The sequence below is a fragment of the Elephas maximus genome, chromosome 23 (assembly GCF_024166365.1).
Source record: "Elephas maximus indicus isolate mEleMax1 chromosome 23, mEleMax1 primary haplotype, whole genome shotgun sequence".
Lineage (NCBI taxonomy): Eukaryota > Metazoa > Chordata > Mammalia > Proboscidea > Elephantidae > Elephas > Elephas maximus.
Window position 1 is genome coordinate 13,456,609 of NC_064841.1, and position 22,150 is coordinate 13,478,758.

The following is a 22,150-nucleotide window of genomic DNA, read 5'->3' on the forward strand; positions in this document are numbered from 1 at the left end:
GCTTCCAGTCCTCTTCACTTTCAGCAAGCAAGATTGTGTCATCTGCATGATGCAGGTTGGTAATGAGCCTTCCTCCAATCTTGATGCCACATTCTTCATATAGTCCAGCTTCTCTGATTATTTGCCTAGCATACGGATTGAATAGGTATGGTGAAAGGATAAAACCCTCACAACACGCCTTTCCTCAATTTAAGCCACTCAGTATCCCCTTGTTCTGTTAGATGACTGCCTCTTGATCTATGTAAAGGTTCCTCATGAGCACAATTAAGTGTCCTGGAATTCCCATTCTTCACAATGTTATCCATAGTTTGTTATGATCCACATAGTCGAATGCCTTTGCATAGTCAATAAAACACAGGTAAACATCTTTCTGGCATTCTCTGCTTTCAGCCAGGATCCATCTTACATCAGCAGTGATATCCCTGGTTTCATGTCCTCTTCTGAATCTGGCTTGAATTTCTGGCAGTTCCCTGTCAAAATACTGCTGCAGTGGCTTTTGAGTGATCTTCAGCAAAATTTTACTTGTGTGTGATAATTCTGTGAGATCACCTTTCTTGGGAATAGGCATAAATATAGATCTCTTCTAGTCAGTTGGCCAGGTAGCTGTCTTCCAAATTTCTTGGCATAGACGAGTGAGTACTTCCAGCGCTGAATCTGTTTGTTGAAACATCTCAGTTGGTATTCTGTCAATTCCTGTAGCCTTGTTTTTCGCTGGTGCCTTCAGTGCAACTTGGACTTCTTCCTTCAGTACCATTGGTTCCTGCTCAACCAGTTCTTTTTGGTATACTGACTCTGTGTATTCCTTCCATGTTCTTTTGATGCTTCCTTACTCGCTTAATATTTTCCCCATAGAATTCTTCAGTGTGGCAGCTTGAGGCTTGAATTTTTTCTTTGGTTCTTTCAGCTTGACAAATGCAGAACATTGTCTTCCCAGCTGGCTTTCTATGTCCAGATCTTTGCACATGTCATTATAATACTTTACTTTGTCTTCTTGAGCTGCCCTTTGAAATTTTCGGTTCAATTCTCTTACTTTATCAGTTTTTCCTTTTGCTTTAGCTATGTGACATTCAAGAGCAAGTTTCAGAGTCTCTTGACATCCATTTTGGTGTTTTCATTCTTTCCTGTCTTTTTAATGATTTCTTGCTTTCTTCGTGTATAATGTCCTTGATGTCACTCCATAACTTGTCTGGTCTTCGGTCATTAGTGTTCAACATGCCAAATCTACTCTTGAGATGGTCTCTAAATTCAGGTGGGATATATTCAAGGTTGTACTTTGGGTCTTGTCCATTTAGTCTGATTTTTTTTAGTTTCAACTCGAACTTGCGTATGAGCAATTGATGTCCTGATCCACAGTAGGCCCCTGGTCTCGTTCTTACAGATGATATTGAGCTTTTCCATCGTCTCTTCCCACAGATGTATTTGATTTGATTCCTGTGTATTCCATCTGGCGTGTATAGTTGCCGTTTATGTTGGTGAAAAAAGGTATTTGCAATGAAGAAGCCATTGGTCTTGCAAAGCTCTATCACGTGATCTCCAGAATTGCTTCTGCCACCACGGCCGTATTTTCCAACTTCTTCTTTGTTTCCAACTTTCTCATTCCAATCATCAGTAATTATCAGTTCATCCTGATTGCATGTTTGATCAATTTCAGACTGCAGAAGTTGGTAAAAATCTTCAGTTTCTTCATCTTTGGCCTTAGTGGTTGGTGCGTAAATTTGAATAATAGTTGTATTAACTGGTCGTCTTTGTAGGTGTATGGATATGATCCTATCACTGACAGCGTTATACTTCAGGATATATCTTGAAATATTATTTTTGATGATGAATGCAACGCCATTCCTCTTCAAATTGTCATTCCCAGCATAGTAGACCATATGATTGCTCGATTCAAAATGGCCAAAACCAGTCCATTTCATCTCACTGATGCCTAGGATATCAACATTTATGCATTCCATTTCATTTTTGATGATTTCCAATTTTCCTGGATTCATGCTTTGTACATTCCATATTCCAGTTATTAATGGATGTTTGCAGCTGTTTCTTCTCATTTTGTGTTGTGCCACATCAGCAAATGAAGGTCTTGACTCCATCCATGTCATTAAGGTCGACTCTACTTTGAGGAGGCAGCTCTTCCCCCGTTGTATTTTGAGTGCCTTCCAACCTGGTAGGCTCATCTTCCAGCACTATATCAGACAATGTTCCACTGCTATTCCTGAGGTTTTCACTGGCTAAATCATTTCAGAAGTAGACTACTGAGTCCTTCTTTCTAGTCTGTGTTGGTCTGGAAGTTCAGCTGAAATCTGTCCACTATGGGTGACCCTGCTGGTATTTGAATACCTGTGGCATAACTTCTAGCATCACAGCAACATGCAAGCCCCCACAGTATGAAAAACTGACAGCATGTGGGGGAATAGGCAGTATAGGGATATAGAAACTCCTGGGTGGTACAAACTGTTAACGTCCTTGGCTGCTAACAGAGAGCTTGAAAGTTCAAGTCCACACAGAGGTGCCTGGGAAGAAAGGCCATTTGATCTACTTCCAAAAAAAATCAGCCATTGAAAACCCTATGGAACACAGTTCTACTCTTACACAGTAAGGGCCACCATGAGTTGGAATTGATTTGATAGCAAGTGGTTGTAGGAATATAGAATGAATTATGTTATTTTGAATATTCATATTCTGTTACATATTTCTATAATAAACATCCCTGGGTTGCTGAAACCATGATGCACTCAACTATGAACAGAAAGGTTGGTGCTTTGAACACACCCACAGGTGCCTCGGAAGAAAGGCCCTGGCGGTCTGCTTCTGAAATGTCACAGCCTTGAAAACCCTATGAAGTGCAGGTTCACTTAGCACAAAGGGCTGCCATGAGTCAGAAATGACTGGACAGCAGCTGGTTGTTTATAAATGTTTATAAGGAAAAAGTGACATTGTTATAACAAGAAGAATATTAAAGATCTTGAGGGTGTTTGAGGTTAATAATTTATATAGAACAATTTGTTTTGGATATATTGGTTTTCATTTACTAATAAAATGAAAAGTGAAGAGGGTTGCCTGAAATATTTCACAACTTGTTAACATTTTTTTAAAAAAAAATACAGGGATATTCATAAGCCTTATATAGTTCACCAGCATTATCCTAAAGCTTACCTTTGTGGTTGTCTTCCTTCAGGATTGGAGAGACGTGCTGTACTATGAAAACAAACAAACAAAAATCATTATCTAACATTGGACTACATAAAATTTTCAAAAATTGCATGGCAGAAATGCAGTAGATACAAATGACATATTTTGGAAAAAAAATTTAAATATACAATAAAATTCTAATACCCTTCATATAAAAGACTCAAAAAGAAAATTAAAAAAACTCACAAACAGAAAAATGGACAAATGGCAAACAGATAGTTCACAAGAAAGGAAATACAGATGACTTTCCAATATATATAAAAAAAAGTCAGATTGTCAGTGATAAAAATTTTGATAATTGGTATAACAGATGTTGTTATCGGTAGTGCAGAATGGTTCAGGTTCTTTGGAGAGCAGTTTCGCGGTATCTATCAAAACAAAAGTGCACAAAGCTTTGATCCAGGAATTGTGCTTCTAGGAATTTGTCCTACAAAAATAAACACACCTGTGCACAAAGAAGAATATGTAAGACTATTTCAGCATTAGTTGTTATAGCTGAAATTTGGAAAAAAATTAAATTTCCATCACTAAGTGGTTGGTTAAGTAAATTGTGGTGCAGCCATTAGAAAGAATAAGCTTTACTATATGACCTGAAATGCAATCGGCATCGAGTGATAAAACAAGATGCAGAAGGATATATAAAAAGTCTCCACTCATATTGATAGATGCATATATTCGTTTGGGTACCTTTAGAATGTCTCTTGGAAGACACAAAAATCTGGTGTTTTTGGAGATCTGGAGGGAGGATTGCAGTGGGAGGGATCCCTCCTTTTTGTGGTATACATTTACGTACTTTGTGATTGCTTTGTTCCTGTGTTCTTTTCCAAATAACACTGATTCAAAAAAAAAAAAAAAAGCCTGTTTTTGTAAATGTAAGATTTCTTGTCAAAATGATTTCGTTACAAGTCACATGACATCTTGTTTTATTACCATGTTTAATCCTAGAGGTCTAGCCAGAAAATGACACCATAAGGCATTATCTCGTAATCTCCCAGATAAAATTGACATGGTAGTTCCTTAAATGTATCGTATAAGCATTATTGAAAGCGTTGTTCTCTCTGTATTTTTTCTACTCCAAATAACAAAGACATTTGCCCCCTGGAAGCTAAATTGAGAAGAAACGACATTCTCTTTTCAGCATTTAAAATAATATGTTTAATAAAAAATTACCTGTGGACAGTGACTCAGTTTACTCTGATTCAGTTTCATTCTTTTATTTTAAAAGAAAGCCAAATAGCCAACCTCCAAGACCCTTAGCGTTTGCTCTAAAGAAGAAAATACTCTACCGTGCACTTTTTGTTTGGGAAGAGTCATGATGTGGATAAAGTAAGAAATATATAAGTTGCAAAAACTGTAATGTAATATTGATTAGATTTTGCCAACATTTTCATTCATTCATAGTGAAAATCACCTTATGTCCTCAAGCTTCTTGTAGGTTTGATTTCATGCAAAGATATAACTAAACAGCACAAGGGCAGTTCTGATAATGACAGATTCTGTGGGTTTGTCAAACATCTCTACTACATAGTTTATCCCATAATAAAAGATCTTGGTTTATCTTGCTAGTGCAGAGCCTCTCTACTGTAACGGTTTTTTAAGTAGAACACTCATTGCCGTCGAGTCGATTCTGACTCATAGCGACCCTATAGGACAGAGTAGAACTGCCCCATAGGGTTTCCAAGGAGCACCTGGTGGATTCGAACTGCTGACTGTTTGGTTAGCAGCCTTAGCTCTTAACCACAGAATGACTAAATCCTTCACAGTCATTGGACTTTAATCCATTCGTGTTGAGCCCACTCAGGTATCCACATCCCTGGTAACCTAGAAACCCATGAAGTTAATCAATACCATACACCACAGGAGCCAAGAACTTTGCGTAAAATCTATAAAGAGATTGAACTTGGAAGGCTGTACATAACCTTTCACCTTTGATGATCTCGGGTCTTTTTGTTACAGTACTTTGTACTCACTACTAAGTACGCTAAAGGACTTCGTCAGCTGTTTCCATGTATTGTTTTTTTATACAGATTACAAATGCAATTATACATTTATTCTGAATTTCCATACTTTTCAAGCAAAATTATTCACTTATAAATCTTTTATGATTTATGCCAAACTATTCGTGACTATATTTTTTAAAGAATAAGATTTTATCTTAAGGTTTCACTATAATTTGTTTATTTAACAATTTTGCTGGATATTTAAATAGTTTACAATTACTCCTGTTTCCAGTCTGTACTCCTTCTGCGGGAACATAAGGTTAGCAATGTATCGCTTAAAAATCACACTATATTTTGGATTTTGGCATAGAGGAAATTAACTTGGGTTTACACATGAGATTCGATGGAAAATTTAGATAAATTTAGAAACTTTAGATAAAGTATCATTTGCTAAGTTGAAGATTTCATTGAGTTTATTAAGGTATGGTTCCCATTACAGATGAATTTTTATTTGAGTGGGAAAGAATCTCATGAACTTGTAACTGAGGTCAAGTACATCAGAATCAACTGGGAAGTATCTTCAAGGGAAGTGTCTTCAAGGGAGCTCCTCGAGACCAGTAGTTCTTAAATTGTGATTTCCTGAACCAGCAGTATCAGCATCACCTAGGACCTTAGAAATGCACTTTCTTAGGCCTGACCCCAGACCCACTGAATCAGAAACTCGGTGAGTGTATTTTGGCAGCCTGGTTTAACATGCCCTCAGGGTGACACTCTTACAGGCCAGAGTTTGAGAACTAAAACAGCCCTATACATTCTGATAGCTCTAAGGGATATTTAAAATGATTCCAAATTTCTTTTATACACCTACCTCACTTCTCCTTGAGAATCACTGTATTTGATTGCTGAGATACAGAATTTCCCTAGTTCATAATTGCTTATGTAAATGCTGTATGTTTCTATATATGAATAATTGAATGTGCAGAGTAGAAAATATATTAATTCCTTTATTTAAAAAACATCGTTTTTTCCCCAGACTGGGTTCTGGTGGCGGAGATAGGTCTTTATCCTAGAAAGGAATAAAAGGTATATTTAAACAGATAATGTTTATAGTTCATGATACAGTTTGCTTTGTAATACATATGAAAAGTCCTTAACCTAGAGTGTGTGTGCAGTGTTTTTGCAGTGAAGTTCATGATGAGAATAGTTGACCCCATTCAGACTCTAGTATATAATTCTTGTAATAATTATATTGTTTCCAAGCAGGCTATCCAGCTTTAGCTCATATAGACTTAACATGGTATAATAACATATTTTAAGAGAAGGAAATCTGTTGATTTTTTTTTTTAGTGTTCTCCAAATTTTGATCGGCAAAATAAACCAATGAGTTTACAAGTAGAAAATAAAAGTATCAGTAAATATTCCAGCTGCACCAGGAAGTTACATTAACTGTAGTTGGGATACATCCAATATAATATGCAGTCAGTTCAGGGAAATTTCTCTGAGTTCCTTTGAGTTGATAATATCTTTGGAAAATATACATACTCTTGCAGAGTCCACCATCTTTATGAAATATTACTGCTATTCAGCTCAGAATATTCTCTAATTTCCCTTGAGACTTTCTCTTTGACCCATGGGTTATATAGAAGTATATTGGTTCATTTCTAAGTTGTTGGAAATTTTCCCGTTACCCTTAGGTTAGTGATTACTAGTTAAATTCCATGACGGTCAGAGAACAAATTTCGTGTGATTTTAATTTTTCGTAATTTTTTCAGGTTTGTTTTACAGCCAGTGTATGGTCTGTCTGGGTGAAGGTTCTATGTGTTGAAAAGGAAGGATGTTCAGATGTTGGGTGGAATGTTTCACAAATGTCAGTGTTGGTTGATGATGTACAGTTCTTCAGTATTGTTACTGATTTTCTCTCTACTGGTTCTATGGGTGAAACCCTGGTGGTGCAGCAGTCTTGGAAATTCTATGGGGCAGTTTTGCTCTGTCCTATAAGGCCACTGTGAGTTGGAATTGACTCAGTGGCAACAGGTTTGGTTTGGTTTGTTTTTTTTGGTTCTGTGGGTTACTGAGAGAAAAGTGTTGAAGTCTCCAACTTTAATGGTGAACTTCTCTGTTTCCCCTGTCAGTTCTGTCAGTTTTTGCTCCATGTATTTTGAAGCTCTGTTAGGTGCATTGACCTTTCCTATTATTCTGTCTCCTTGGCACATCGACTCTCTTATCTTTAAGTGACATCTCTCCTTATCGCCAGTAATTTTCTTTGTTCTGACGCCTACTTTGTCAGATACTGATATAACCACTCCAGCTTTCTTTTTTTTTTTAGTTAAACTTTATTGAGATATAATTTCCATACCATAAAATCTATCTTTTTAAAGTGTACAGTTCATTAGTTTTTGGTATATCCACAGAGTTGTGCAACCATTACAATTTCATTTTAGAACATATCCATTATCCCAAAAAGAAGCCCCATACTTCTTAGCAGTCATTTCTCATCCCTGTTCCCCTCCTCCCTCTTCTTAAAAAAAAAAAAAACCCACTGCCATCGAGTTGATTCTGACTCATAGCGACCCTATAGGACAGAGTAGAACTGCCTTACAGAGTTTCCAAGGAGTGCCTGGTGGATTCGAACTGCTGACCTTTTGGTTAACAGCTGTAGCATTTAACCACTACACCACCAGGGTTTCCCCTGCCTCTTCTGGCAACCACTAAGCTACTTTATGTTTCTAGAGATATGCGTATTCTAGAGAGTTCGTATAAATGAAATCAAACCATATATGGTCTTTTGTGACTGTCATATTTCACATAACAATGTTTTCAAAGTACATCCAGGTCATAGCATGTATTAAGTATTTCATTCTTTTCATTGCTGAATATTGTTCTATTATGTGGATATATCACATTTTAAAATTTATCCATGCATCAATTGATGGACACTTGGGTTGTTTCCACTTTTTTTATTATTATGAATAATTCTGGTATGAACATCTGTGTACATGTTTTCATGTGGACATAAGTTTTTATTTCTCTTGAGTATATACCCAGGAATGCAATTGCTGGATCATATAACATTTTGTTTACCTTTTTAAAAAGTTGCCGAACTCTTCCAAAGCAGCTGAAGCATTTTATATTTTCACCAGCAACGTATGAGCCCTTCAGTATCTTCACTTCTCCTCTTCACTTATTGTTTGTCATTTTTATTATAGCCATTCTACTATGTGTCAAGAGTATCTGTTTGTGGTTTTGATTTCAATTTATTTAATTACTCATGATGTTAGGAGTCTTCTAACATGCTTATTGTCCATTTGCATATCTTCTCGGAAATGTTTATTCAGATCCTTTAACCACATTTTTAATTGGGTTATTTGCTTTTTATTATTGAGGTATTTGTATTTTTTACGTATTCAGGAAAAAAGTCCCTTGCCAGATCTATTTGAAAATATTTTCTCCCATTTCAACTCCATTCTGTGTTTTTTACTTTCGCTTTTCTACACTTTGTACATGGTGTCCTTTGAAGCACTTTTTTTTTAGTTTTGATGAAGTGCAGTTATTTATTTTTTATTTTGTCCCATGTGCTGTTGATGTCATATCTTTGTAACCATGGCCTAATCCAAGGTTGTAAAGATTTACTTCTGCGTTTTCTTCTAAGAGTTTCATAGTTTTCCATTTAGGTCTGTGATCCATTTGGAGGTAATTATTTTGTATACTCTGAGGAAGGAATCCAAATTCATTCTTTTGTGTGTGGATATGCAGTTTCCCAGCCATTTATTGAAAAGACTATTCTTTCTGCATTGAATAATCTCAGTACTCTTGATGAAATTCCACTGATCATAAATATGAGGATTTATTTCTAGATTCTGAATTTTATTAATTTGTATGTCTGCCTTTATGCCAATGCCACATTATTTGGATTTTAAGTTTTGAAATCAGAAAGTGAGTCCCCCATTTTGTTTACCTTTTTCATGATTGTTTTGTCTGTTCTATGAGGAGCCCTGGTGGTGCAGTGGTTAAGAGCTCGGTTGCTAACCAAAAGGTCAGTGGTTCAAATTCACCAGCTGCTCCTGGGAAACCCTATGGGGCAGTTCTGCTCTGTCCTATAGGGTCGCTATGAGTCGAAATCGACTCGAAGGAAGGAGGTTTGGGTTTTTTTTTTTTTTTAGTTGCCTATTCTCAGTCTCTTGCATTTCCATGTAAATTTTATGTTCAACTTCTCAATTTCTGGAAAAAGACAGGTGGGATTTTGATAGGGTTTACATTGAATCTGTACATCAATATGGGAAGTATTGCCATCTTAACGATGTTAAGTTGTCCTATTTATGAACATGAAAAATTTTTTTTATTTAGATATTCATTAAATTCTTTCAATAATTATTGTGTTTTTTAGTGGACAAGTCTTGCACTTCTTTTTTTAAATATATTCCTAGGCATTTTATCCTTTTTAATACTATTGTAAATGGGATTGTTTTCTTGTATTTTTCATTGCTCCCACCCAAAATAAACCCAGTGCCATCGAGTCGATGCAATTGATGCTCGCCTGTTGATCTTGTGTTCTGTCACATTGTTGAACTCTTTTATTAATTTGAATAATTTTTTAATGGATTCATTGGAATTTCTATGTGCCAGATCATGCCATCTGCAAATACAGCTTTACTTCTTCATTTTCAATCTGGATACTTTTTTTTTTTCTTTCTTTCTTTCTTTCCTAATTGCCCTGGTTAGAAACCCCAGTAAAAATGTTCAATAGAAGTATTGAGAGTGGACATTTTTTTGTTCCTAATCTTAAGGGGAAAGCATTCAGTTTTCCTCCATTGAGCATAATGTTAGCTGTAGATGTTTCATAGATGCTGTTTTTCAGATTCAAGTTTCCTTCTATTTCCATATTGTTGAGTGTTTTTTATAATGAAAAGAGTTGGATTCTGTCAAATACATTTTCTGTATCTATTGAAATGATCATGTGATTTTTGTCCTATACTGTATTAATATTATGGTGCATATATTGATTGATTTTTGTGTGCTAAACCCAGTCGTTTATTCCTGAGATAAATCTCTCTTGTTCATGGTATACAATCCTTTTCAGATGTTGGATTTAGCTTGCTGGTATTTCGTTAGGATATTTGTGTCTATATTCATAAGGGATGTTAGTCTGTAGTTTTGTCTTGATGTCTTTGATTTGGTATCAGGGTCATACTAACCTCAAAGAATGAGTTGGAAGGTGTTCATGCTATTATTTTTTGAGTTTGTGAAGGATTGGTACTACTTCTTCATTAAGCATTTAGTCGAACCCACCATTGAAGCCTGTGTGCCTGGGTTCTCCTAGTGGGAAGTTTTTTTGGTTACTAATTCAATCTTTTTACTTGCTGTAGGTCTATTAAGGTTTTCTGTTTTTTCTTGAGTTAGTTTTGGAAGCTTGTGTCTTTCTATAAATTTGTTTTCTTCATTTTAGGTTATCTAATTTTTTGGTTTACAGTAGTTTATATTACTTCGTTATAATCCCTCTGTCTCCTTTTTTTACATGTAAGGTTGGTAGTAATATCCCACTTGTCATTTATGATTTTAGTAATTTGAGTGTCCTTTTTTTTTATTGGTTAGTTTCATTAAAGGTTTGTCAATTTTGTTGCTTTTTTCAAAAAACTAACTTTTGATTTCATTGATTTTCTCTGTTTTTTTTTTTTTTTTTTTCTATGCTCTTTTTGTTTATTTCTGCTCTAATCTTTACTATTTCTTTCCTTCTGCTTATTTTGGGTTTAATTTGCTTTTTAAGAATTTCTTAAGGTGGAATGTTAGGTGTCGATTTCAGATCTTTTCAGTTTTGTGGTGATCCGTATATTCTTCATTGGCTGGTTTTTAGGCCTTTCTTCCTAGTCTTAGCCTGCAAACTCTGCTGAAACCTGTTCAGTATCATAGGTAACATGGAAACCACCACTAACAAACAGGTGGTGTCTATGTATCAGGTACGTTGGCCTAGAATTGAACCCATGTCTCCCACACAAAAGGTGAAAACTCTACCACCGAACCACCAATGTCCCCATTGAGAAAATATACTCTGTATGATTTCAGTCTTTTAAAAAATGTATTAAGGTTTGTTTTATGGTCAGAGTCATGGTCTAGTCTGATGAATGTTCCATGTTCGTTTGAAAAGAATGTGCATTCTGCTGTAGTTGGATGTTGTGTTCTGTAGATGTCTTTTAGTTTATTGTTTTATGGTGTTGTTTAGGTCTTCTATATTCTTGTTAATCTTCTGTCTAGTTGTTCTGTTTTTGAAAGTGGGAATTGAAGTCTCTAATTATTATTGTTGGATGGTCTATTTCCTCCTAGATTAGGATAGTTTTTGCTTCATGCATTTTAGTGTGTGAGTATAACTTGTTGTGTCTTCCTGATGAATGGACCCCATTATCACTATGAAATGGTCTTCTTTTTCTCCAGTAACAGCTTTTGTCTTAAAGCCTATTTTGTCTGATCCCTGTATCGCCACTCAAGCTCTTTTTTAGCTCATGCTTACGTGGTATACCTTTTTGATCCTTTTACTTTTAACCTGTTTGTGTCTTTGAATCTAAAGTCTGTCTGTTTACACAGCATATAGTTGAATCATTTTTTAAAATGGATTCTGGCATTCTCTGCCTTTTTGTTGGATTGTTTAACCCATTTACATTTAATGCAATTAGCGATAAAGTAGGATTTATGGCAGGCATTTTGCTGCTTGTTTTCTGTGTTTTATGTTCCAGCTTTCTTTTGATTAGTGTTTAAATGATATATTTTTTCATCCTTTTACTTTTAACCTATCGTTACATTTGAAGTGAGTTTCTTTTTAGAGAGCATATAGTTGAATAATTTTTTTAAGTATATCAATTTATCTATCCTAAAAATCTTTCTCTTCATTGATATGTTAAGTGCATGACATTACATTTAACGTAAATATTGATATGTTTGGATTTATGCCTGTTTGTTGTCTCTCTTTTTCATGCTTCTGTTTCTACTCCCCCACTTTTTTAGGGTTATTTAAAAGTTTTTGCAGTATTTATTTACATTGTTTTGGATTATATCTCTGAATAGGGATTTTGTGTGTGTGTGTGTGTGGTGACTGTAGGAATTGCATCATAGCTTTTCAAATTATACTTAGAATTAATATGTTACCACTTCAAGTGAAGTGTAGAAGACTTACCATCATAAATAAAGTCTCTTCACACTCACCAATTTATGTTGTTATTATTTTGTGTATACATCTACAGCCATTGAAACTCCTATTGCACAATGTGATGATTTTTGCTTTTATCCATCAAACTTATTTTAAAGAACCTGAGAGAAGAAAGGAAATGCTGGTGGTGTAGTGGTCAAGAGCTATGGCTGCTAACCAAAAGGGCAGTAGTTCAAATCGACCAGGTACTCCTTGGAAACCCCTTAGCAGTTCATTTTTAGTGGGTCTGCTGACAACAAATTATCTCAGTTTTCCTTTATAGTAGAATATCTTTATTTCTCCTTCATTACTGAAGGACATGTTTCCTGGATGTAGAATTCTGGATTGACTATTCTTTTCTTTCCTTGCTTTAAAAATATTGTCCCACTTTCTTCTGAACTCCATTTTTTGATGAGAAATCCACAGTAATCCTAATTATTAATTCTCTCTTAAATAATGTGTCTTTTTCTGTGGCTGCTTTCCAGATTTTCCTCTTATCTTCTATTTTCAGCAATTTGATTTTATTGGGTCTTGGAGTAGATATCTTTAGGTTTATTTTGTCTGAGGTTCACTGAGCTGCTCTCATTTGTAAGTTTATTCCTTTAGGCAAATTTGATGTTTTCAGCCATTATTTCTTCAAATATTTTTTCTACACTGTACTCTTTCTCATATTCTTTTGGGACTCTGATGACGTGAATATTAGAACTTTTGGGATTGTTCCACGGATTGATGTGGTTCTGTTCTTTTTTCTTTTTTTCAATAATTGTTTTCTCTGTTCTTCAGACTGGAAAATTTTATTGATCTGTCTTCAGGTTCAGTAACCGTTCCCCTGTATTCTCCGTTTTTTTTCTCTTGAGCTTCTCCAGTGAATTTTTTATTTTGGTTATTCTATTTTTCTGTTCTAAAGTTTATATTTGCTTCTTCCTTATAACTTCTGTTTCTTTTTATCATTTTTTTTCAAAACTGTTTGCCCTTACTTTTTGGAACATTTTTCAAATAGGACTGTAATCTTGAATGGGTTACTTTAACTCTCTGGGTTTCAGTTTCCTTATCTGTGTGTGAAAATGATAAAAACCCACCTAAATCATTATACATGGAAGTTTCTGGCACCTAGTATATATTTAGTAATTGGTATCTAAAATTGAAATCCTAAGAATTTTAGTATTGTAAATATATCAGTTCATTTAGAGTTTCAGTAATCAAGTAATTACTGCAACTTCCTATAGCTAACTCTTCTCTTTGGGCCAGTTTCCCAGGGAGAAAGGTTAGGGAAGCCCATGAGAAGTATCTTCTTTTTGAGCACTATTTATCTCATGAGAAATCTTGCTGCAGGATTTTTCATGAAAGTAATTCTTCACTTGTCTCATTACATTTACCGAAGAATATAAACTGGCTCAGTTTAAGATATACAGCTAATTTCTTTATTATAATGGCATATACAAATTAGCTCACTTATGAGCCATGAACATATGCTGAGCTAAAATAGATGGACTGATATAAATACATCACTGTTACTCAAAACACTACGACTAATTGCTCATTCAATTAGGAAATGAAATTTGTCTTCAAAGAAAAGCATGTTCGAAGTAGTCATTTCTGCTTTGTTACTCTAACATACCTTTCACCAGAACTGTAATTTTCTGCAGAGACAAGAATATGTGGTTTTAAATTGTACTTGTTTTCCTATTCTCTTTTTCCACTTCAGCCACCTCAAAGGTAGATATTGAAGAGTTCTGGTGTGGCCGAAAGGCAGGCAGCTGTAGTGGGAAAGAAAAAGGCACAAGTGGGACAGCAGCATGCTGTAGCCTTGAGGGAACTGGTTGTCTGGGATAAAATCCCAGTGGTACATCCTACTAGCTGGGTCACCTTGGGGAAGAGCAGTTGCGTCTCTTTGCCTCAGTTTCTACCTCTTTTCTAGCACCTGCCTTATAGGGCTCATTATGAAATTAAATGGGTTAATACCTGTAAACTGCCTATGAAGATGTTTTTAAAGTATTATTTTTAAATACCATTTAAAGATAGATAGGGATGGTCAATAATGGTATGATCAAGTTCTGATTTGCTGCATTGACCATGAAAATAATAATCAGTTCTTGGGCATCTCAGCCTTCCACATCAATTGATATAAATCTAAAAGAAACTAAAATAAGTTTAGTGAATTCACTGCAAAAATCAAGTTATAACCCAAATGCATAAACTTGGTTAAGGGGCAGAGGCAATATTTCTGAATATCTCAGGTCAAAACTGGTTCGAATTATTTTTTTCCTTAGCAATGAGCCTACACTGTGAAATGTATGTTGATTGTGTATTGGTTTTGATTTTCTGTCTTTCAGAAGGATCTAGTAACTCAGTTATTTTAATGGTTAATCCATAATCCACAGCACATTTCAGTGGTTGCGGTTAAACCTACACTTTGGGGGCCTGCTAGTCTGAGGATCCATTAAATTTCTATTGTCTTTATCCTGCCTCATTTGAAGAAATGAATAAAAAGTTTTATATGTTTGTATTAGCGATAAATGATATAAAGGGTCACTTAAAAAGAATCAGAAATCTTTTTGAATATGAAGTAAAAATTTCCTATATACAGTATTATTTACCTGATATTTTATAATATTTTATATTAATGATTCCCTTTTATGTAGGTAAAATATATATATAACAAAACAGTTGCCATTTCAACCATTTTATGTGTACAATTCATTGACATTAATTACATTAACTGTGTTGGGCAACCATCACTACTATTCATTTCCTTTTTTTTTTTTTTAATCACCCTTAACAGTAACTCTGTGTCCCTTAAGCAGTGACTCCCTCTTTCCCCTTCCCTGCCACCCCTGGTAACCACTAATAAATTTTGGTCTCTATACATTTGCCTGTTCTAGATATTTCATGTGAATGGGATTATACAGTGTTTGTGATTCTGTGTCTTGACTTAATTTACTCAGCATAATTTTTTTGAGGTTCATCCATGTCGTGACATGTATCAGAACTTCATTACTCTTTACGGCAGAGTAATATTCCATTGTATGTGTGTACCACATTTTGTTTATCCATTTATCTGTTGATGGACATTTGGGCTGTTTCCACTTTTTGGCTATTGCGAATAGTGCCGCAATAAACATTAGTGTACAAGTCTCTGTTTGTTTTCAAGTCTTTGATGTATACACCTAGGAGTGGAGTTGCTGGGTCTTATGGTAATTCTGAGTTGAACATTTTCCCCAGAGGCTGCATCATTTTACAATCCTACTATCAATGGATGAGTGTTCCAATTTCTCCACATACTTCCCAGCACTTGTTTTTTCTTATACTAGGCATTCTAGCGTGTGTGAAACAGAAAAAACCCATTGTCATTGAGTCAGTCTGAATCATGGCAAACCTATGAGACAAAGTAGACGTGCCTCATAGGGTTTAAGCCTGTAATCTTTACAGAAGAAAATGTTCTCCTACAGAGTAGCTGGTAGGTTCGAACTGCCAAACTTTCAGTTAGCAGTCAAGCACTAAACACTAGTTTTGATAACCAAAAAGGTCTGCAGTTCAAATCCACCGCTCACTCCTTGGAAACCCAACGGGGCAGTTCTACTCAGTCCTGTAGGGTCGCTGTGAGTCGGAATCGACTTAGCAGCAACGGGGAGGAGGAGGTGATGACCCCAGGTTCACTCTCAGTTGGAATCAACTGGGCAGCAGTAGATTAATGACTAATAATGTTGAGCATCTTTTCATGGGCTTATTGGCCATTTGTCTGTCTTTGGTGAAATACATGTTCAAGTCCTTCACCCATATTTTCGATGGATTATTTATCTTTTTTTTGTTGTTGTTGAATTGTAGGAAGAATCTTTTGTATATTCTGGATAGTAAACCCTTATTAGATATATGGTTACTGTTATGGAATGAATTGTAGCCCCCCAAAATGTGTGCTGCAAATTCTAACCTCTATGCCTGTAGTTATAATCCCATTTAAGAGTGGGTTGTCTTTGTTATGTTAATAAGGATGGTTAGTATAGGTTGTATCTTGAGTCAGTCTCTTTTGAGATATGAAAGAGATTAAACACAAGCTAGCAAGCAGAGATGGGGGAAGAGAGATTCCAAGCTACATGAAGATTGCCCAGGAGAAGAAGCACAAAGAGACCAGGACCTTCCTTCCAGAGCCAACAGAGAAAGAAGTCTTCCCCTAGAGCTGGCACCCAAAATTCAGACCACTAGCCTCCTAAACTGTGAGAAAATAAATTTCTGCTTGTTAAAGCCATCCACTTGTGGTATTTCTGTTATACCAGCACTAGATAAGTAAGACAGAACTTAGTAGTGGAAGAGCGGGGTGCTGCTGTTTTGGAATTGGGTAGAGGCTGTAAGAGTTTTAAGGTGCCTAATAGTAAAACCCTTAAACAGAAACCGTGGTGGCGTAGTGGTTAAGTGTTATGGCTGCTAACCAAAGGGTCGGCAGTTCAAATCCGCCAGGTGCTCCTTGGAAACTCTATGGGTCACTATGAGTTGGAATTGACTCGATGGCACTGGGTTGGGTTTTTTTGGTGGAGGAGGAATAGTAAAAGCCTGGATTGCCTTGAAGAGACTGTGGTAGAACTAGGGATGTCAGAGGTGTTTCTGATGACTCAGAAGGAAGTAAGGAGAGCTATAGAGAAAGTCTCTATCATCTTAGAGAATACATGTGGCACCATCAACAAAATGTTGCTGGAATGTGGACATTAAATGTGCTTCTAGTATGGCTTTAAAAGAAAATGATAAACATGTGATTGGACAGTGGAGGAAGGGCGACGCTTTTTATGCAGTGGCAAAAAACTTGTCTGAATTTTGTCCTCATGTTTGGTGGATGGTAGAACTTGTAAGTGATGAACTTGGATATTTAGCTGAGGAGATTTCTAACCAAGACCTTAAATGGGCCACGTGGTTTCTCCTTGTTAAAAAAAAAAAAAATTTTTTTTTTCCTTGTTACTTATAGTAAAATATGAGAAAAAAGAGATAGACTTAAAAATGAACTGTGCAAAATGAAAACAGAACTTAAAGATTTGAAAATTCTTTTGTATAAACTAAGGACACGTTCACCAAGGACGTGGCTACACAATCATTTGTTAAAGAGTTTAAGCCTATGACTGATGGATCTTACCAGTTACCAGAGCAGAAAACCCATCAGCTTAGACCGAAGGGGACAAAGAACGAAAGGAAAATGCTGTCTGACTCTTGGAATTCTACAGGCATTTAGATCATTAATTCATATGGAATTAATTTTCATATATGGTGTGCAATATGGGCCCAGATTTTCCATATGGAGATCCAGTTATCCCAGCACAGTTCAGTGAATAGGCTGTTCTTTCACCACTGAATTAACTTAGCACCATCCAAACCAAAAACCAAACCCAGTGCCGTCAAGTCGATTCCGACTCATAGCGACCCTGTAGGACAGAGTAGAACTGCCCCATAGAGTTTCCAAGGAGCGCCTGTCGGATTCGAACTGCCGACCCTTTGGTTAGCAGCCATAGCACTTAACCACTATGCCACCAGGGTTTACTTAGCACCATAGATGTTGAAAATCAATTGACCATAAATGTATGGGTTGCATTAGTGATTTTTAAAAATCTATTAAGCCACCATGTGCGTTAAAGATTCTGTTTCAAGACACATATAATTAATATTTTACGAATTTAAGTAATTAACAATTAAACTTAATGGCATGGTAAAACAAAAGACAATTTTCACTCATCTAACTGGCATCGCAACTCGTTGCTGTCGAGTTAATTCCTACTCATAGCGACTGTATAGGACAGCGTAGAACCATCCCACAGAGTTTTTGAGGAGCGGCTGGTGGATTTGAACTGCCAACGTTTTGGTTAGCAGCCTAGCTTGTAACCACTGCATCATCAGGGAAAAAGAAGATAATATTCAAGACTGAGGTGGCCACTCACATGTTTTGGATTTAAGCTTATTAGAAAGAAAATTATTTGGCAAAATTCTCCCCAGATTGTAATAAAGCAAAACATGAATCCTGCTTGAATTATTTTATCCTAGGGGGTAGCGAGAGGTACACCAAACATTTTTGTAAAAGGGTATTTTATAGCATTAATCATAATACAAAAAAAAGTGTAAACAGTAAAATGGAATATTTTGAATAAGGTAAGGTGTACGGCCATTTGTAGAATGTTCTATAATCGCTAAAATTGCATTAAAAAAACTATTTGTTTTACAATACATCCTAATGTTTAATAATGTTCCTTATAAGTATGGAGCCCTGGTGACACAGAGGTTAAGAGGTCGGCTGCTAACCAAAGGGACCATAGTTTGAATCCATCTCGGAAACCCTACAGGGCAGTTCAGCTCTGTCCCTTAGGGTCACTATGAGTTGGAATCAACTTGATGGCAGTGGGTTTGGGGATTATAAATATATACACACAAACAGAAAATACGCCGACATTTTCGGTATAGTTATTTGGGAGAGGTAGGATTAAGGGTGCTGTTCATTTCTTCTTTATACTGGTCTGCGCTTCTCGGGTTTCTACAAATGAAAAAATATTGCTTTTGTAATTAAAATGTGTGTGTGTGTATTGTAGCAGTTTCGTATCTTTGCTGCCATTCAAAGAACTTATGTGTAACAACTAAAATTGGATAGCCATCATTTTCTATGGAGATGGAAGAAAATAACGAATACGTCACCCATTTAGCAAAGGCTAATAGCTTTTTGTTGATGTCGTTTAAAGTAAGGAAAAAAACCAGAAAGCCAAACCCATTGATGTCGAGTCAATTCCGACTCATATTGACCCTATAGGACAGAGTAGCACTGCCCCATAGGGTTTCCAAAGAGTGCCTGGTGAATTTGAACTGCCAACCTTTTGGTTAGCAGCCAAATTCTTAACCACTGTCACCAGGACTTCCTGGTATAAAGTAAGGAATATATACTTTGTTAGGATTATTGGCACATTTACCAAGCCTGGATCTCTTTTGTGAAATATGAGGTGTATAAAATTTGAACACTTGAAAAAATCAGTGTTTTCCTATATTGAATGGCACCAATGCTTTCATATAATCCAATTATAATATTGCTTTTAACCACTTACATATTTATTATCTCATTTGCATTTAATAGTACAAAGTTCTACACTAATATAGTTACAGTATGCATTTTTCCATAGTGCAGGATTAGCAGATATTTATTTATTTTAAGACATTAAAGCTCAAGACAACGAGGTCATGAACTTGTCTATTCATTTGGTCTTTCAAAAATTCATTTGCTGAAAACCCCTTACCATGCACCGCATTAGATGCTAAAAGCTACAAAGATCCATGACACATTTCTGCACACAAAGAGAATGCAATAAAGTGGGAGGGTTTTGATAGTTCCTTTGGTTTTAAGGAGCACACTCAGGCAGGCTAGCTTGGGCGGGGCAGCTTTTTATAAGAATAAATGTGGAGCATTAATGGAGTTGGTTTTCCATAGAATGCCAGGAACAGGAATTTGGGAGGGAGCGGGAGGCCTCACAGGGCCGGAACTGAGAGCTTCTCCATTTTCATGAGACTCTAGGGCCTCTGTGGCAGGAGCTGGAGGGCCTTGCCCATTGGCCTAGCTCAGCCCTGACCTCCTGTGTGCCCAGTCCCCCTCTCTGCAGCCCGGTTTTTTCTTCCTCTTGCCTCAGAAAACTCTTCTGTCCTCTACTTCTGCTAGCTAATAGTTTCGGTATTTTGTAATTTGGACTTGTTATGACCTATCATGGCTCTAATTCTTATCTTCTGCTTTCTCTCTAAGCATCCTACCAAGCCTTACTTTCTTGGAATTTTCCCTGCTTAAATTTCCAAGAAAGAAACGGTGGGATTAACCCAGATTTTACATGTGTGCATGCTAGGTTATGAGGTAAATTGCTGACCATCCTATTGATTGGATGCCTTTTGGTCAGGTGTCCACCCTGAACCAATCAGCTCTAGGGACAGGGTCATACAGGGCAAAACATAACCACTTAGATCGGCTCTTACTGTTTTCCTCTGGAAGGGTTAGTGGGAATGGCAGGTGTTGTGAGTAACATATCTACCACAGAGAGAGACACATAAATATATAGAAGATAAAAGAACATTATGTTCTCTACATTTTAGATGTCTTTAATGCATTTAGAATATGTGCACTTTTAAAATTTATTACTAGATAAGTTCATTCATCTGAATAATATAACATTGATGTTGCTACATGGAACTAAAAGCGAATCCTGTGCAGATTTAAATTATTTTCTACTTTGTCTTTCCTTTGGCTAGAAATGGGAAAACAGCCTGTCTGAGTTACCTAGTGCTGCCATGACCAAAATACCCAAGTGGGTGGCTTTAAAGAACAGGAACTTAACTTTTCTCACGGTTAAGGAGGCTAGAAGTCCAAAATCAAGGGCTAGCTTCTAGAGGGAAGTCCTTTGTCCATTTCAGCTTCTGATAGCTGACAATGCTCGGAGTTTCTGGATTTGTAGCTGCATCTGCTGTGTGCGTGTCTTCATATGATGTCTTCCCTGTATGTGTGTCTCTGTGTGTGTCTTCATATGATGTCTTCCCTGTGTGTGTGTCTCTGTGTCTAATCTGCCCTTTTTATAACTCAGAATTGATTAGGTTTAGGACACACCCTACACTGGTATGACTTCGTGAACATAGCAAAACAAACTCCTCTTTTTCCAAACAGAGCCATATTTATAGATACAACAGTTAGGATTTCAACATATATTTTGGGGTGACATAACTCATGACAGAGCCCTTCAACACTGTTTCTCTCTCTCTCTCTTTTTTCTCCTGCTTCTTTCCAATTGGAAACAGCATAAACAATACTGATAAAATTGTACCTGCCAGAAGCATAGCTGGTGGAGGCGTGAAGGAGGAAGTTAGTGGTAGCAGCACCATGCCCACCATAATGTCTTACGCTTGGATGCTCGGTAATACAGGTTGAATGGCTGAAAAATGACAGCTTTTTTAATAATACATTTGAATACAGACATTTACTCTTGGTTTCTAGGTACATTTTACCTAGTGAAATAATAGTAAAAATGCAGCTTTATTGAGGGCTTGCTGTGTGCCAGGCACTGTTTTAAATATTTTCCAAGTGTGATCATATTAGTCTTCATAACGGTTCCATGAGGTGGATCCCACCATCATCATGCCCATGTTACACAGGATAACAGGAGAACAGAGAGGTCACACAAGGTCACACAGCTATTAGGTATTGTTGTTAGGTACCATTGAGTCAGTCCTGACTCATGGCGGCCCTTTGTACAACAGAACGAAACACTGCCCGGTCCTGTGCCACCCTCACAGTCATTGTTACATTTGAGCCCATTGTTGCAGCCACTGTGTCAATCCGTCTCATTGAGGGTCTTCCTCTTTTTCACTGCCCTTTACTTAACCAAGCACGGTGTCCTTCTCCAGGGACTGATCCTTCTGGATAACATGTCCAAAGTATGTGAGACTTAGTCTCACCATCTTTGCTTCTAAGGAGCATTCTGGTTGTATTTCTTCCAGGACAGATTAGGTCGTTCTTTTGTAGACCTGGGATTAATGCCCACGCTCAGGACCACTGTCCATGTTGTGTAAAATATGCTGACAGACGCCATTTACCAGCCCCCAATCTTCTGCATCGTGCAAGTATCATATCCTGTGTTCAAAAGATATCATCTCCTAACTGTTACATATCAACCCTGTAGAGAAAGATGGGGGTTGTGGTAGCTGCAATAGGGCTTTGCAAAAATTAGATATTTGTCCTGGCCCTGGTAAGTAGCGGAAGGAATTGTTCAGACAGTGTCCTCTTGCTTTCCTTCTTTCCTCTCGGTGCTGAAGGCACTGGAGAGAGGCAGGACCCAGGGTTTTAGAAGCAGATGCAGGATTCCAAGGC

The 22,150-nt window shown here is 36.7% G+C and overlaps 1 protein-coding gene across 12 annotated transcripts in view; it reads left to right on the forward strand.

The window, feature by feature from the left end:
- The window catches only part of PLSCR4 (phospholipid scramblase 4), an 82,573-nt gene that overhangs the window by 19,148 nt on the left and 41,275 nt on the right, over positions 1-22,150 (forward strand). For 2 of the 12 annotated variants that reach the window (XM_049867743.1, XM_049867746.1), the window contains one exon: positions 5,629-5,853. The exons of the other annotated variants lie outside the window; for them this stretch is intronic. The gene's annotated coding sequence lies outside the window, so the exon portion shown is untranslated. The remainder of the gene's footprint in view (positions 1-5,628; positions 5,854-22,150) is intronic. 12 annotated transcript variants of the gene reach the window in all.